The sequence below is a fragment of the Diceros bicornis genome, chromosome 28 (genome assembly GCF_020826845.1).
Source record: "Diceros bicornis minor isolate mBicDic1 chromosome 28, mDicBic1.mat.cur, whole genome shotgun sequence".
Classification (NCBI taxonomy): Eukaryota; Metazoa; Chordata; class Mammalia; order Perissodactyla; family Rhinocerotidae; genus Diceros; species Diceros bicornis.
In genome coordinates this window covers 25,867,680-25,885,279 of record NC_080767.1, presented here as the reverse complement: position 1 = coordinate 25,885,279, position 17,600 = coordinate 25,867,680, and the positions used below count along the sequence as shown (strand labels likewise).

Here is a 17,600-nt window from a genome sequence, read left to right as displayed (position 1 = left end):
GGGCGTGAGGTGATATCTCATTGTAGTTTTGATTTGCATTTCCCTGATAGTTAATGATGCTGAACATCTTTTCATGTGCCTGTTGGCCATCTGTATATGTTCTTTGGAGAAATGTCTGTTCAGGTCTTTTGCCCATTTTTTAATTTGGTTGTTAGTTTTTTTGTTGTTGAGATGCATGAGTTCTTTACATATTTTGAAGATTAAGCCCTTATCAGATGTATGGTTTGCAAATATCTTCTCCCAATTGTTAGGTTGTCTTTTCGTTTTGTTGATGGTTTCCTTTGCTGTGCAGAAGCTTTTTAGTTTGATGTAGTCCCTTTTGTTTATTTTTTCTATTGTTTCTCTTGCCCAGTCAGACATGGTGCTTGAAAATATGTTGCTAAGACCGATGTCAAAGAGCGTACTGCCTATGTTTTCTTCTAGAAGTTTCATAGCTTCAGGTCTTACATTCAAGTCTTTAATCCATTTTGAGTTACTTTTTGTGTATGGTGTAAGGTAAGGGTTTACTTTCATTTTTTTGCATGTGGCTATCCAGTTTTCCCAACACCATTTGTTGAAGAGACTTTCCTTTCTCTATAGTACGCTCTTGGCTCCTTTGTGGAAGATTAGCTGTCCATAGATGTGTGGGTTTATTTCTGGGCTTTCGATTCTATTCCATTGATCTGTGTGTCTGTTTTTGTGCCAGTACCATGCTGTTTTGGTTACTATAGCCTTGTAGTATATTTTGAAATCAGGGAGTGTGATACCTCCAACTTTGTTCTTTTTTTTCAGGATTCCACTAGCTATTCGGGGTCTTTTGTTGTTCCATATATATTTTAGGATGTTTCGTTCTATTTCTATGAAAAATGTTGTTGAAACTTTGATAAGGATTGCATTGAATCTATAGATTGCTTTAGGAAGTATGGACATCTTAACAATGTTAATTCTTCCAATCCAAGAGGACAGAATATCTTTCCATTTCTTTGTGCCTTCTTCAATTTCTTTCAGCAATGTTTTATAGTTTTCCGTGTACAGATCTTTCACCTCTTTGGTTAAGTTTATTCGAAGGTATTTTATTCTTTTTGTTGCAATTGTAAATGGGATGGTATTCTTAATTTCTCTTTCTGCTACTTCGTTGTTAGTGTATAGAAATGCAACTGATTTTGTATATTGATTTGGTATCCTGCAACTTTACTGTATTCATTTATTAATTCTAAAAGTTTTTTGGTGGATTCTTTAGGGTTTTCTATATATAAAATCATGTCATCTGCAAATAGTGACAGTTTCACTTCTTCCTTTCCAATTTGGATCCCTTTTATTTCTTTTTCTTGCTTGATTGCTCTGGCTAGGACTTCCAATACTATGTTAAAAAGGAGTGGTGTGAGTGGGAATCCTTGTCTGGTTCCTGTTCTTAGAGGGATAGCTTTCAGTTTTTCACCATTGAGGATGATATTAGCTGTGGGTTTCTCATATATGGCCTTTATTATGTTGAAGTACTTTCCTTCTATACCTATTTTATTCAGAGTTTTTATCATAAATGGATGCTGTATCTTGTCAAATGTTTTCTCTGCATCTATTGAGATGATCATGTGATTTTTATTCTTCATTTTATTAATGTGGTGTATCACATTGATTGATTTGCAAATGTTGAACCACCCCTGCATCCCTGGAATAAATCCCACCTGATCATGATGTATAATCTTTTTAATGTATTGTTGTATGCGATTTGCTAGTATTTTGTTGAGGATTTTTGCATTGATTCATCAGTGATATTGGCCTGTAATTTTCTTTTTTTGTGTTGTCCTTGTCTGGTTTTGGTATCAGGGTAATGTCAGTTTCATAGAATGAGTTAGGGAGCTTCCCCTCCTCCTCAATTTTTTGGAAGAGTTTGACAAGAGCAGGTATTAAGTCTTCTTTGAATGTTTGGTAGAATTCACCAGGGAAGCCATCTGGTCCTGGGAAGTTTTTGATTATTGTTTCGATCTCCTTACTGGTGATTGGTCTATTAAAATTCTCTATTTCTTCTTGATCCAGTTTTGGGAAGTTGTATGATTCTATGAATTTATCCATTTCTTCCTGATTGTCCAAATTGTTGGCATATAGCTTTTCATAATATTCTCTTGTAGTCTTTTGTATTTCTGAGGTGTCTGTTGTAATTTCTCCTCTTCCATTTCTGATTTTACTTATTTGAGCCTTCTCTCTTTTTTTCTTGGTGAGTCTAGCTAAAGCTTTGTCCATTTTGTTTATCTTTTCAAAGAACGAGCTCTTGGTTATATTAATTTTTTCTATTTTTTTTTAGTCTCTATTTCATTTATTTCTTCTCTGATTTTTATTATTTCCCTTCTTCTACTGATTTTGGGCTTTGTTTGTTCTTCTTTTTCAAGTTCCTTCAGGTGCATTGTTAGATTGTTTACTTGAGATTTTTCTTGTTTGTTGAGATAGGCTTGTATTGCTATAAACTTCCCTCTTAGAACTGCTTTTGCTGTATCCCATAAATTCTGGCATGTCGTATTTTCATTTTCGTTTGTCCCCAGGTATTTTTTGATTTCCCCTTTGATTTCTTCATTGTCCCACTCATTGTTCAGTAACATTTTGTTTAATCTCCACATATTTGTGGGTTTTCTGATTTTCTTCTTGTAGTTGATTTCTAGTTTCACACCATTGTGGTCAGAAAAGATGCTTGGTATTATTTCAATCTTCTTAAATTTATGGAGTCTTATTTTGTGGCCTAATATGTGATCAATCCTGGAGAATGTTCCATGTGCATTTGAAAAGAACGTGTATTCTTTGGTTTTTGGATGGAATGTTCTGTATATATCTACTAGATCCATCTGTTCTAGTGTGTCATTTAAGACCAATGTTTCCTTATTGATCTTCTGTTTGGATGCTCTATCCATTGGTGTAAGTAGATTGTTAAAGTCCCCTACTGTTATTGTGTTACCCTCTATTTCTCTTTTTATGTCTGTCAACAATTGCTTTATATATTTAGGTGCTCCTACATTGGGTGCATAGATATGTACAAGTGTTATATCCTCTTGTTGGATTGTTCCCTTGATCGTTATGTAACGCCCTTCTTTGTCTTTTTTAAAGTTTTTGTTTTAAAGTCTATTTTGTCTGATAAGACTATTGCTACCCCAGCTTTCTTTTCATTGCCATTTGCTTGGAGTATCTTTTCCCATCCCTTCCCATTCCGTTTATGAGTGTCTTTAGGTCTGAAGTGTGTCTCTTGTATGCAGCATATATATGGGTCTTGTTTTTTTATCCAATCAGCCACCCTATCCCTTTTAATAGGAACATTTAGTCCATTGATATTTAAAGTAGCTATTGATAAGTATGTACTTACTGCCATTTTTTAACTTTTTTTTCTTGGTGTCTTAGTAGTCCTTCTCTGTTCCTTTCTTCTTCTCTTGCTCTCTTCCCTTGTGGGGTTTGATGGCTTTCTTTAGTATTATGTTTGGGTTCCTTTCTCTTAATTCTTTGTGTATTTATTATAGGTTTCTGGTTTGTGATTACCATGGGGTCAATATACAGTAACCTACATATATAGGAATCTATATTGATGGTCTCTTTATTTTGACCTCTGTCTGAAAGCTCTACTATTTAACTCCCCTCTTCCCACATTTTATGTTTTTGATATCATACCTAACCTCTTTTTTGTACATTTGTATCCATTACCCTCTTATAGAAATAGATAATTTTTCCTATTTGTGGTCTTCTCTTTTCCCCTTATATAAATCTCTTTAGCATTTCTCATAGTACCGGTTTCTTGGTGACAAATTCCTTTAATTTTTGCTTGCCTGGGAAACTTTTTATCTCTCCTTCCATTTTGAATGATAACCTTGCTGGGTAGAGTATTATTGGCTGTAGCTTTTTTTCCTTTTAACACTTTAAATATATCATGCCACTCTTTTCTAGCCTGTAAGGTTTCTGCTGAGAAGTCAGCTGATAGCCTTATGGGGTTTCCTTTGTATGTCACTTGCCTTTCTCCTGTGGCTTTTAGGATTCTCTCTTTATCTTTAATTCTGGACATTTTAACTATGATGTGTCTTGGTGTGGGTCTCTTTGGGTTTATCTTGTTTGGTGCTTTCTGTGTTTCCTGTACCTGGACGTCTGTTTCCTTCTTTAGGTTAGGGAAGTTTTCATCTATTATTTCTTCAAATAGATTCTCTGCCCCTTTGTCTCGCTCTTCTCCTTCCAGGACACCTATAACATGGATGTTAGTGCGCTTGATGTTGTCCCAGAGGTCCCTTAGACTGTCCTCACTGTTTTTAATTCTTTTTTATTTTACCTGTTCAGCTTGGGTCATTTCTTCTAGTCTTTCATCCAGCTTGCAGATCCTTTCTTCTGTATCCTCTACTGTGTTTTTGAGTCCCTCTAGTGAATTTTTCTTTTCGAGTATTGTATTCTTCATTTCTGATTGGTTCTTTTTTATATCTTCCATTTCTTTGTTGACGTTCTCACTGAGTTCATCAAGAAAGAATGCAGAGTGCCTCATTTCCCTCTAACAACAGGACTCCAGCAATAGTGAAGAAAATACTTTCTCCTTGTAAGTGATTTTCCAAGAAGTTCTCACAGGCCCTCAGTTACTCAAAAAGCTGTATCCTACAACTTGTAGTAGCCAATTAGCCAACACTCTGGAGATGGATGAAATGATCTTACCATCATCAAGATGGGTGGTCATCCCTACAGGATTGGGTTTTGCTGTGGACTGATTTGTTGCCATTTTTGTGGTTCAGCACCACAAAGCAATTAGCAGTGAATGAGTGAGCTTTCCCAACCTTTACTAGAAATGGTGGCTGTTTATCATTGTGTCAGACTCTTGGCAGATTCAAGAAATCTAAATTTAACAGGTGACTGCTTCCTCCATGGCTGATTGCAGCCAATGGATCTTTGGGATACCTACTCCCAGTCTGGTGTTCTGGACCATTAGAACAAGCTGCTGAAAAGGGGATGAATGAGGCCCACTTTAGAATCCATCACACACAAGGGCTCCTGCACAACTCTTGCACGCCTGCATAATGACTTTTTCAAAGGATTTCTGCAGATTTTGATGACGGGTTCCAATTTAAGCTGTAGAAGCAGAAAAATAGGTGGATGAATAGATAGAGATACAGATATAGATAAGGATATAAATATATTCAGTCATTACCCTGTCCTATTTTTTGTATCATTAATTGCCGTCCTCTTGGATTACTTTGAAATAGCTTTATTTTTTTATCACTTGAGGTCAAAATTGGGCCAATGAAGGCATGTTAGTCAGTATTTAAAACCCCCGTCCATCTGAATTGGTCAGTATGGTCCTAGGTATACAGTCATCCACAAAGAAGAACTATTTTCTTTTGTCTCTCAACTATGCTCAGAGGATATCAGATGATACCTGGTACTGATATTTTTCTGTGCTTGTCAAATGGTAAAATACGATGTTTGGGGTCAATGGAGAGGTCCATTTTCATTGATGTGGAAGGGAATGATTCCCAGAAAATCTGAACAGCCCACCATTTCTCCTACAGAGGAGAATGAAGAAAAGCCAATGCACCCCTGAACTGGGAGAAGAAGGTCTAATAGTGTCCTCAAAATAAACCTACATAAGTGATATTATTACCCCCATTTTATAGATAAGGAAATGAAGGCAGAAGGAAATTGTATTACTTGCCTAAAATCATGCAGATTGGAAGTGATGTAGCTGGCTTTTAAAGTCAGGCATCTGCCTTCAAAGTCTGTGATCTTAAGTAATATGCAATGCCATCTCTCAATGTTAGGTCTAATGTAATCTTCTATTTTGAGAATTTGAATATAAGCAGTTATCTGTGATTTCTTAAGCATTCTTCTAAGCTAATTCCAAATTTTCCTTAAGAATATAGCCAGGAATGTGGAAAACATGGTATATCCATACTGTGGAATATTATTCAGCCATTAACAAGGAATGAAACACTGATACATACTATAAGACAGATGGACCTTGAAAATATTATGCTATGTGAAAGAAGCCAGACACAAAAGGCCACATATTTTAAGAGTCCATTTTTATGAAATATCCAGAATAGGCAAATCCACAGAGAGAAAGTAGATTCCTGGTTGCCAGGGGCTAGAGGGAGGAGGAATGGGGGGAGTGTCTGCTAAAAGGTATGAGATTTTTTTATGGGTAAGTGATAAAAATGTTCTGGAATTAGATAGAAATGATGATTGCACAACCCTGTGAATATATAAAAAAAACCACTGAATTACACACTTTAAAATGACAAACTTTATGGTAGATGAACTATATCTCAATTAAAAAAATATATAGCCAACACTGAGAATAAAGGGAAATCGGAATAAGAATTACCATTTACTGAATATATATCCTAGGAACTGTGCAATGCTTAAATGTACCATCTCATTTAATTCTCATGAAAACCCTAAGAAATAGCTACTGTTACTACTACCCTCATTTTACAGACAAACAAGATGAGGCTTGGTGAGTTTAAATGACTTGACCAGTGTAATTTGGTCAGTGGTTGTGGCAGGCAATGAAGCCAGTTTTGTCTGACTCCAAAATTAGCATGCTGTTCTGCAGCCACTCGCATCAAGCATCACCCTCTGCATTCCTTTGCTGGCCTGCAAATAATTTGCAAGAAAAATAAAAGTCAAAATAAATGATCCTGATAAATATTTAATATCCTCTGTTTTCACAGCTCCCTTATGGCTAGAGATTGGATGTTTCACACCTGGGCTGCGCTGCACAAGCAGAGCTGGGAGTGATTGTAGACATGCTCACAAGCAGAGTGAAAGGCAGAGGAGCACGCCGTGAGGATGCTGGACCATGCTAGAGCTGGTATCCCCAAATGTGATACCTCTGGTATGTCTCAGACAGGCATCGCTTTGTATGTGTTTCTCAACATGTCAACGTTTGTTGGGACACATTGTGCTTCTGTGGTTGGAAATCCCCAGGAATTGTGCAAACTCAAGTTTCATTAATAATAATGAGTTTAAAATTTTTGAGAATTTGTTATGTGCCAGTAATTGTGTTAAGTTTTGACCATTCCACAGACTATTTATAACAACCCTATAGAGTAAGTACTTTTATTAACCCACTTTATAGGGAATAATATTGATTATGAGGCTAATGACTACTGAGCACTTACTATCCCATTGGCAATGGCATAGTATATCATGCCTTACGAATATCATCTAAATTGAACAGTCTCATGAAGTTTAGAAAACTGAGGCTCAGTTAACAATATGTCCAAGTTTACACAACTAATAGGAATTGCAGCTGGGATTTAAAAGCCAGTTTGAATTTTCACAAAGTAAACCAATCCATAAAATGTACAACAAGCATGTAACAGATCAGGAAATTGAACATAACCAGCATTCCAGAAAATCTCTCATACCGTCTCCTGGTCACTTCCTCCCCCCACCCAAAGGTTAGTAAACACTATCTTGTCTTCTATCACCATCAGTTCGTTTTGCCTGTTTTTGAACTTTACATAAATGGTTATCATACAGTAAACAATCATTTTGTCTGGCTTCTTCTTTTTCAGTGTTAACTTTATTTATTTGATATTATTCTCTGGTGTTGCAGTTAGCAATAGTTTGTTCATTGCTACATAACTGTATCTCATTGTATGAATACATCACACGTCATCCATTCTATTGTTGGACATTTTTGATGCCTTGAGGTTTAAACTATTTCTACTGCTATAAATACTGTTTTCTCTGTCTTTTGGGAGTGCACAAATGTATGCATTTCCTGGGAGTGGAATTGCTGGATCATTTGGTAAACAATGTTTAACTGTTTAACATTGTCAAACAGTTTTTCAAAGTAGTTGTAACAATGTACACCCTCATCAGTAATGGAAGCAAGTTCCCATTTCTCTACATCTTTGCTAATATTGGTATTGTGTATTCTTTTTAGTTTAGCTATACTGGTACCTGTGTAGAGATATCACTTTATGGTTTTAATATGTAATTCACTAATAACTAATGAGGTTTCTGCATTTATTTAACAAAGTCTTTGTATTTTTCTCCTTGATATGCGGAAGATTTTTATTCATCTATTTGTACATGTAAGATTGTACATTGCGCATTTTTCTACGAGTTATATTTCAATTAAAAAATAATTTAGTAAATAATCTAATCCCAAGGATTATATGTTTAGCCACTAAAGTCACGTTTGTACAGTGCTTTACTTTTATTATTTATAGTCTAACTCAATTCTATTTGATGTCTTCCTAAAATATTTGGCAAATAGGTTGCATTATTATTCCCATTTTTGAGATGAAAAAGAAAATAAAATTTAGTGAGCTAAGTTCTCAGAGACAGTAAAGTGGTGGCATTGGTCCTGGAAACCATATCCTCTAACTTCAGTATTTACATTTCATTGAACTTTTTTTCCAGTTTTATTGAGATATAATTGACCTATAACATTGTATTAGTCCAAGGTGTGCAATACAATGCACACCTTGGTTCAATATATGTATATATTGCAAAACGATTACCACAATAAGTTTAATTAACATCAATCACTTCACATAGAATTTTTTTCTTGTGACATCACATTTCTTGTGACTTTTAAGATCTTCTCTCATAGTAACATTGACATTTATTTTTAGTTATGGTAATGACACTTAACATGAGATCTACTGTCTTAACAAACTTTTAGGCGCACTACACAGTATTGTTAATTATAGGTATAATGTTATACAAAGATATCTAGGGGGTCGGCCCGGTGGTGCAGCAGTTAAGTTCGCGCGCTCCACTTCAGCAGCCCAAGGTTGGCAGGTTCAGGTCCTGGGCGTGCACCGACACACCGCTGGTCAAGCCATGCTATGGCAGCATCCCATATAAAGTAGGGGAAGATGGGCATGGATGTTAGCCCAGGGCCAATCTTCCACAGGAAAAAGAGGAGGATTGGCATTGGATGTTAGCTCAGGGCTAATCTTCCTCAGGGGAAAAAAAAAAGATCTCTAGAAGTTTTACATCTTGTATAACTGAAACTTCATACCCATTGAGCAACAACTCTCCATCCACTCCTTCACTCCTTGCCCCTGGCAACTCCCATTCTACTCTCTGTTTCTATGAATTTGACTATTTTAAATACCTCGTATAAGTGGAATCATAGAGTATTTGTCCTTCTGTGACCAGCTAATTTCACAAGTACAATGTCCTCTAGGTTCATCTATGTTGTCACATATGGCAGGATTCTTTTCTTTTTTAAGGCTAAATAATCTTCCATTGTATGCATATACCATGTTTTCTTTATCCAGTCATCTGTTGAGGGACATTAGGTTGTTTCCATATCTTGGTTATTGTGAATAATGCTGAAATGAATGCAAGCACTAACATCTCTTGGAGATCTTGATTTCAATTATTTCGGATATATACAAAGAAGTAAGATTGCTGGATCATATGATAGTTCTAATTTTAATTTTTTGAGGAATCTCCATACTGTTCTCCATAGCAGCTGCACCATTTCACACTCCCACCAACAGTGTACAAGTGTTCTGGCTCTTCCGTATCGTCTCCAGAACTTGTTTGTTTTTTAATAGCCATCTTTACAGGTGTGAGGTGATATCTCATTGTGGTTTTGATTTGTATTTCCTTGATAATTAGTGATGTTGAGCCCTTTTTCATATACCTGTTGGCCATTTGTATGTCTTCTTTAGAGAAATGTCTATTCAAGTCCTTTATTTATTTTTAAATCAGATTATTTGGGGGTTTTTGCTATTGAGTTGTAGGAGTTTCTTGTATATTTGGGATATTACTCTCTTATCAGGTATGTGGTTTGCAAATATTTTCTTTCATTCTTTAGGTTGCCTTTGTATTCTGTTGATTGTTTCCTGTGCTGTGCAGAATCTTTTTAGTTTGATGTAGTCCCACTTGTCTATTTTTGCTTTTGTTGCTTGTTCTTGGTGTCATATAAAGTAGATGATCTCCTTACGTGTTCCTTGGTGAATTCTTGGGTATATGATAGCCTTTCTGAAGCTTCTCGCTTACTATTTAAATGTGATCAAGATTCATACTCCACCTTTTCCAAGAAGTATTTTTTGACCTTTCCCCATTCTCCTCTGGAATTCTACATAACTGTTTACTTATATCATTCATTCAATTTAAATTATTGGTTAGTTTTTAGTACATCAACACTCTATCTCCCCATCTAGACCTTGAGGATGGAGGTCATGTCTTTCATTGATTCCTTTCCTCCATGGCTGTAGTTCAAATATCACTGATCACCACATCTCACCAAACAAGAGGATGGAATGTGGCATCCTAGTCCACTGAGGTCTGCAACCTCCTTGTCTGGACTCATTGTCTCTGAACAATCTTCAATACTCAATATTTGGTGTAGTTGAAAGATAAAATGGTGAAAAAGCCCACTGGGTTTGATGTGTGAAGCCTGCTAGGTAACAGGAACACTCAAGGGCGAAAACTTCCCAAGCGAAAAGAAAAAAATCCTTAATGCTGAAATGTCAGTCACTATGACTACCTGAGGAAGGTATTTGGGGTCCTGCCTGCTATTGCTCAAATCATATTCTATCAAGTTCAGCTGCCTCTGTCTTTGAAAAGTCCAGATGGGAGAAGGGGCAGAGGGAAGAGTGAGTAGAAAATGCTACGGGATACAAATTAAAGAACAATAGAATTTGAGGAGTAGAGATATTTAGGTTGATAGAAAGAAATTAAATTACGGAATTGTCAATATTAAAATGTGCTTTAGAAAACATCTAGTTGAGCCCCCCCAATAGATGCTTATTTGTTCCATTCAACAAGATATCCCAGAACAGCACTTACAAACAACTTTCATTTCCATTTTTATACTCAAAAATCTTATAGAGTGAAAGTATACCATTTCATATTTTGGACTCCATCTACACCAGCCTGTGTTTTCTTGGCTATTTCCCAAGGTGTCACCTTGCCTCTTGTTCCCAGCAGCCAGCCCCCAATAAATCAGAGGGAGGCTGTGACCTTCCCAACAGGACCCAGAACCTTGGCTTCCATTTTCCAATCTGTTACTTCAGATCCGGGACTAGAGTGAGGAAAGTCAATCAAAATGCCTGTTATTTGTAAAAATGTTGCCCGCTTTTGTTAGTGCTTGTAAGCTGGGGCCAGACAGGTTTGCAGCTTAGAAATAATGGTCTGACATTGACCATTCTCAGCAAACTGAAAGAGGGCTCACTGTAAGACGATGGGATGGACTAGCCTCTCTCACTAGCTAATGCTCAAGTCCAGAAGGAATCAAAAGGGGATAATCCTGGCAATGGCCAGCTCCCTGATCCTAACCTGCCTCGTTCTTTGTTCCCTATGCCAAGCTGAATGCCAGCTGGACAGGCCCCAATTACTGTGGTCGATCAAATACAGAGAACTTTTAGGCCAGAGTTTTGTTTTTTTTTCTTTCCCCAGACTGCTGTGAAGTCAGCTGTGCTGCCTGTATAAATGTGACCTGCAGCCCTTTATGTGCCAGATGTGAACAGATGTGCACTTAGCACGACTGCTTTATGCCAACCACTAGCTAGTGGAGCAGCTGATTAGAAGAGACAAGGTAGAGAGAAAAGCAAATGTGACTGTGTAACTGGCTAACACAGCAATATAGCCTTGCAAGCTAAGCAAAAGTTTGAAGATCCAGGTAAAAGAGGACCAGGTTTGAATAAGTAAGGTCAAGGGAAAACAAATAAAAACAGAATATAAAGGAGGATTGGAAAAGACTGGTGAACATTTATTTACTCAATCATTTTGGTCTTAAAAAGATGCTGGTAAGTCCAAGCTTTGCAGATTTAGAAATTTGCACATACACATATATAGGGGCATTTATTCAAATGCTGAGGCTATTCAGGAAACAGTGAATATATCATTAAGACTGGAGTGTAGGCTTCTAGCAGGAGTTTAGGACATTAAAGGAGATGACTTCTAACTTGCAAAGGGCTTTGGCCTATGGAGGAGTTAGGCCTTCGGTTTTAGGCATGTAGGCAAAAGAGAGTCATAGAAGGAGGTATAACTCTAAAGTACTGTCATGCACTGCATAATGACATTTCAGTCAACAATGGACCACATATAGGACACTGGTCCTGTAAGATTAGTACCATATAGCCTAAGTATATAGTATGCTATACCATCTAGGTTTGTGTAAGTACACACTATTATGTTCACACATAACAAAATTGCCTAACGATGCATTTCTCAGAACATATCTCCAGTGTTAAGCAATGCATGACTGTAATGTAGTTTGACTGACAATTCAGAAAGAGCTCCAAGATATGTTAGAGATGAAGGGAATGTAGGTGGGAAGACCAGCTGAAAACCTCCGACAAGGGCCTAGGCCAAAGTGATGTGAGACCGAACTGAGGCATGAGAGGTGAGAACCAAGGGTGGAAGGAGCTAAATGGAAAGCTCTACAGACATTAGAGTATGAGGGGTGTGGGTTTTACCTGGGGGAAAGATTCAAGTAAGAAGGCAGAATTTGTAGTGTGCGTACTAGGGACAGAGAGAGGAATAATCCAATCTTCAATCAGGGCTGCTCAGAGCCTGGTGCTGTGTTGTGTCATCGTCACAACAACCCTATAAACTAGCTAATGGGACCCTTTGCTTTTTTGTTGTGCTTTTGTTGTTAACAGATGAGGCAATTGGAATGACCAAACACTACAGTTCACCCAGGACCAAGGGATTCCCAAGAGCCATAGGGCTTTCAGTGCTAAAATGAATCAAGTCCTGGGCAGATGGGAACAAGTTGATCCCTCCAGCCCCTGAGCTCAGGGTGTTTAGATGACTCGGCCAAATTCACATGCTTGGGGGAGCAAAGCTGAGACTCTCTCTCTCACCACTGCCCACACTTTTCTCCCCACACCGCACTGAATCTCAAGGGAAAAATGATGGCGTTACCCAGAACAGCAATGCAGAAGAAAAAGCACATTTGATTCAGATCTGGGAGGAGATGGGGGTAAAATGTTCTATTTTGGAAAATCAATGTTCAAGTTTTCTAAAATAGAGGCTTTCATTATTAACTTTTTGTTAGTCTTTTTCTTTCGTACCTTCAATGTTCATCAGGCCCTCCTCCCTCATTTTGTTTAAAGGCTCGATGCAGAGTGGTTATTTTTGTGACTGGATAATTATCTATATTTTAAGCTTAGGATCCAGACTCTGTGTAAAGGTGTGATATGCATCTAATGAATAAATATCTGCCTGGTTAGTGTGATCCGCTGTGTCAGTTTGTCTTCCTCATTTTCTCCGAGAAGCAATGACACGTAAGGTATTAGGATCAGGCTGCAACTTCGGGGTAGATATGGGGTGAGGCCCTCATACAAGGTACCATGAAGGGAATTCAGTGAGGCATTGATCAGTGTAGTTTCATCCCTTCCCTTGCCTTGAATCCTGTTCATTTTCTTATTAGCTTGGAGAAAGTGTGGCCCCTGACCACCGGTATCTGGGAGGTTGTAAGAAGTTCAAATCCATGGCCCCATCCCAGACTTACTGAATCAGAATCTTTGGAGTGGGTCCCAAGAATTTGTGGTTTTAGGAAATTTTCTAGGTGATTTTCATCATCATGAAAGATTTTAAGCATTATGAGCCAAGAAACAAAATCAAGCATATCGTGTAGGTACGTGTATATGATAAGGCCTGTGTCGTAATTACTCAGCTCGGGGGTTGTCACACAAAAGCAGTCATAAACAACACCTAAAAGAATGAATGTGGTTGTGTAGCAATAAAACTTTATTACTGGACACTGAAATTTGAATTTCATATCATTTTCACCTGTCACAAAATACCTTTCTTCTTTTGATTTACTTATGTCAAAATTTTAAAACACCAAAACCATTGCTAGGTCTAACAAGCACAAAAATAGGCCGACAGGCTTCGTCCTGGGCTTTTAGTTTAAGAAATTCTACTTTAGAGAACCTAGATTAGATGAGGGAAGATGGGGACAGATACAGACAATGTGAAACTTCCATTAGTCAATATCAAATGTCCCAAGAATACCGATAAACTTCCAGACTCTTGTTGCTCAAGAAAATGTGAATTTCATAGCCTCACAGTTTCAGAGTCGTCTCTTTTGAGCATTGGGGCATTGTAAGCACCATAAATATCAATTAAAAAGGGTTGGTTACATGAAATAGGGTATAACCATCCCTAGTCACTAAAAATGACTGAGATAGGGACATTTGAACACTGAACTGGATGTCAGATTATATTAAAGAATTAAAGTTATGTCTACCAATTGTAATAATGTTGTCTTTTTTTTTCAAAACTTGGTTCTTGTTTTTTAGAAACATATTTAGAAATATTTATTGAGCAAATTATATAGTCAGGAATAGAGTTTGCTTCAAAATTTCCTTCAAAATAAGTTGGAGAGTGGGGGGGAGCGGGTTGTAAATGAAAAAAATTGACCATGCCTTGATAATTGTGGAAAGTACATGATGGGCATAAGGGATCAGGATTTTATTTTCTATACCTTTTACATTTAAAATTGTTTCTAATAAAAATAATTTTATCCAAAAAATGATGAGGGAAGCAGATGTATATGTGTATATATATGCATGCTGCATTGTTTACTAAAATAAGAGCAGGCTACAGAATAATATACAGAAGATGATTTATTTATGTGTCTCCCAAATGGTTCTGCACTATATAGACTCTTGACCTTTTAGTCTGTCTCACCACCCTCCAACTGTCTTTTTAAAACACAGCTTAGATCCTGTCTCATCCATGCTCGGAAAATTCTAAGTGGTGTTACTTTGCTAAAAGAGTGGAATCCAAATTCCATCGTATGGCATTCAAACTCCTTCACAATTTGTCCGTCATGTATCTCCCCAGGTATTCCTCATCTCACTCCTCTTTTCCAACACATCCTATACTTGATAGCAAAAAAATTACTTGCACAGAGTTTAAAGTCGTGAAGCCACACTATAACAAAATTCTGGCTCTGGTCTTGGCTATATGGTCTTGGACAAATTCCTCTGCCTCTCTGAGCTTCAGTAAACTCATTTATAAACGGAAATCATAACAACGCTTATCTCTTATGGCTGTTGTGGGAAACTGAGTGATATAATACGTGAAAAATATTTAGTATTGCACCTGACACTGAGAATAATTCAATAAATATTAGCTATCATTGTTAATAACTAAATTATTTAGCCATTGGTCTCCTCATGAATTCAATAAATATTTATTGAGCTCTCATTTAATGTCAGGCACCATCCTAGGCTGATACTATGATATCCGCCATTCCAGAAATACATCATGCACTTTCACCGTGTCATACTTTTGCTTGAGTCATTTTAGTTTTATGGATTGTCTTTCCCAATTCTCTGTCTGGAAGTTAGTACTTATTTACTCTTATAACTGAGTTAGTACTTTCCCCCAACTCCCCTGCTGCCCTCAGAATTACTCATAGCTTCTTTCCCCATACCCTCTAACACTCCACTCAATTCATAACTTCAGTAGTTATAAGTTGGCTTCTTGACTTTTGTCTACATATTGGTCTTTTTCAGTAGACTGTGAGATCCTTTAAGGAAGGATCCATTTTTAATTTACCTCTGCATCTTCAGAGCCTAGAATCTGGCCCTGTTAGACCCACAAGGAATCCTTTGAAAAGGGGTATGTCTTTCCTTCCATAGTGGGAAATGAGGTAAGTGGCTGTCATGATCATCAAATATTAAACCAAAAGAACCTGAGACATAAAAACCAATCTCTTCGTTTTTCAGACGGTCAAAATACATGTCAAAGAAGTACACTGACAAAGTTTCATGACTTTTAGCTCCTTCATTCATTCAATAAATATGTACATCGTGCTTGGCTCTACCAGAAACTGGAGCTAATATAGGTTTTTTTCCATGGCACCATGTTGTCTCTATGCCTATCAGTAGAGCTTTTCCAGAGGGTATGTTTGGATATGAAGGAGATGCCTCAATGGGGGCAGTGTTGCCATAGAAAGGGAGAATTGAATGAGGAAAAACTGTGTTCAAGAAATCACACTTGGCTGAAGTCACCTTTTTTTCTGGGGTCAACCATGTAAATTACTTCCTCGTTGGCTTGGGGATTCCTGTAATCTATTCCCAGTTCTTTCTTCTAGTAGTGATTTAGGGAAATTATCTTAACATTCCACTCTCTCTTTTCTCATTTTTGTAGTAGATTAGACTAGCCAATAGCCAATAGTTCATAACTTTGTTAGTTCATAAGAACAATTGGAGACCTAATGAAAGCTGTGGACTTTCTCCCCAGGAGGGAACACTGCATACATGCAATGCACACACACAGACGAATACACACTTTTGCAGTATACATGGGATCACTGCAGATTAAGAACTCCTAGATTCAGGGGTCTCCAAGACACTTTTAATTGTATAATTTTACCTTGTTGGTTTTGTTCAGAACATCCTTGCCTGGTGGATCTTCCAGCCACAAGATGTGATCAAGAACTTCTACTCCCACCTGCCACCCTGTCTGCCTCAGCTTAGATCCACAAAGGAAAGTGTTTGGCCAGCAGATGCACATCCAGCCATCACAGTCTGAGGGTGGCAGGGAGAGGAGAAGGAAATGGGGTTTCCAGTCATAGCACAATGTGTGTCTCCTGCCTGCCTTTCTGGGTTTCACTTATTGAATTAGGACAAATTGGAACTTTCATAAACTGTGATATAAATCATTATCTCGAGTTAGCAGATGCAGTCGCACCAGGGTAGCGCACTGTTAATAACTCTGCTGGATTAGGACTGATTGGAACAATTTGAAACTTGTTTCTCTCAGCTTGATCAGCCTCATTGTAACCACAGCAATTATCCCATTTCACTTTCAATGGCTCAGCACAGACATGTTGCCGCTTTCTATCCATCCTTCTTAATGAAGCAGCTCATACTTTTGTTCGTTTGTCAAAGTGCTATCCTAAGCAAACAATAAATAACTCCACCCTTTGGGGTATAAGGTGGATGTTTGCAAGGCTGAGATCTCCAGTGAGCTAGACAACACAATTCGTATGTTGGTGATTTCATAGATTTAATTATTCATTTCATTCGTTCATATTTGAGCAGCTGCTATATGCCAAAAACTGATGTGTTATGCTGTGGGACATGTAGAACTGGATTAAATTGTATTGTGTTGTACCTGTGTCATTGCTATTTCTTCTGATGGGGTGTGCATTTTTGAGGGCAGGGAACATCTTTTAATAATGACAAGGGCTGTAGTGTACCAGTTCTCTACAATGGCCCAGGCATTATGCTAACCAATTTCTACCCAGGAAGCTCACAGCAAGGGATGCCAAGAGTTGCAAAGGAGTTTATAAGAGAGATCTCCATCTTTGTCCCGAACTGATCAGTAAAGATTTCACAGAGGCAGAAGCATTTGAGCAAGATCTTAAAGAATAGAATACAGTGAATCTGATAGGCAAAGAACGAGGAAGAAAGTATATTTTGCACAGAGAGAAGGGCATGATCCAAAGACATCTTTCATTACTTTGCTAGAAACCTAGATCAAATATTAGGTGGCACAGATATGGTGGAGAATTGCCAAATAAGGATCCCTTTTAAAACCTTATAAGCTTGGACTAGTTGCCAATTAAATATAAATAAAAAATAAACATATATTCAACATTTAGCATTTGTGACCCTCAAGTTACATGAAGTCCTAGACCTCTACTTTTATTAGTGTTCAATGCAACATAA

General features: G+C 37.5%; 1 long non-coding RNA gene across 1 annotated transcript in view; it reads left to right on the top strand.

Moving 5' to 3' along the window:
* Positions 1 to 17,600, top strand: part of LOC131393270 (uncharacterized) — a 360,399-nt gene that overhangs the window by 304,165 nt on the left and 38,634 nt on the right. Inside the window, exon 4 of the long non-coding RNA XR_009215916.1 lies at positions 6,654 to 6,817. This is a non-coding gene — a long non-coding RNA (uncharacterized LOC131393270). The remainder of the gene's footprint in view (positions 1 to 6,653; positions 6,818 to 17,600) is intronic.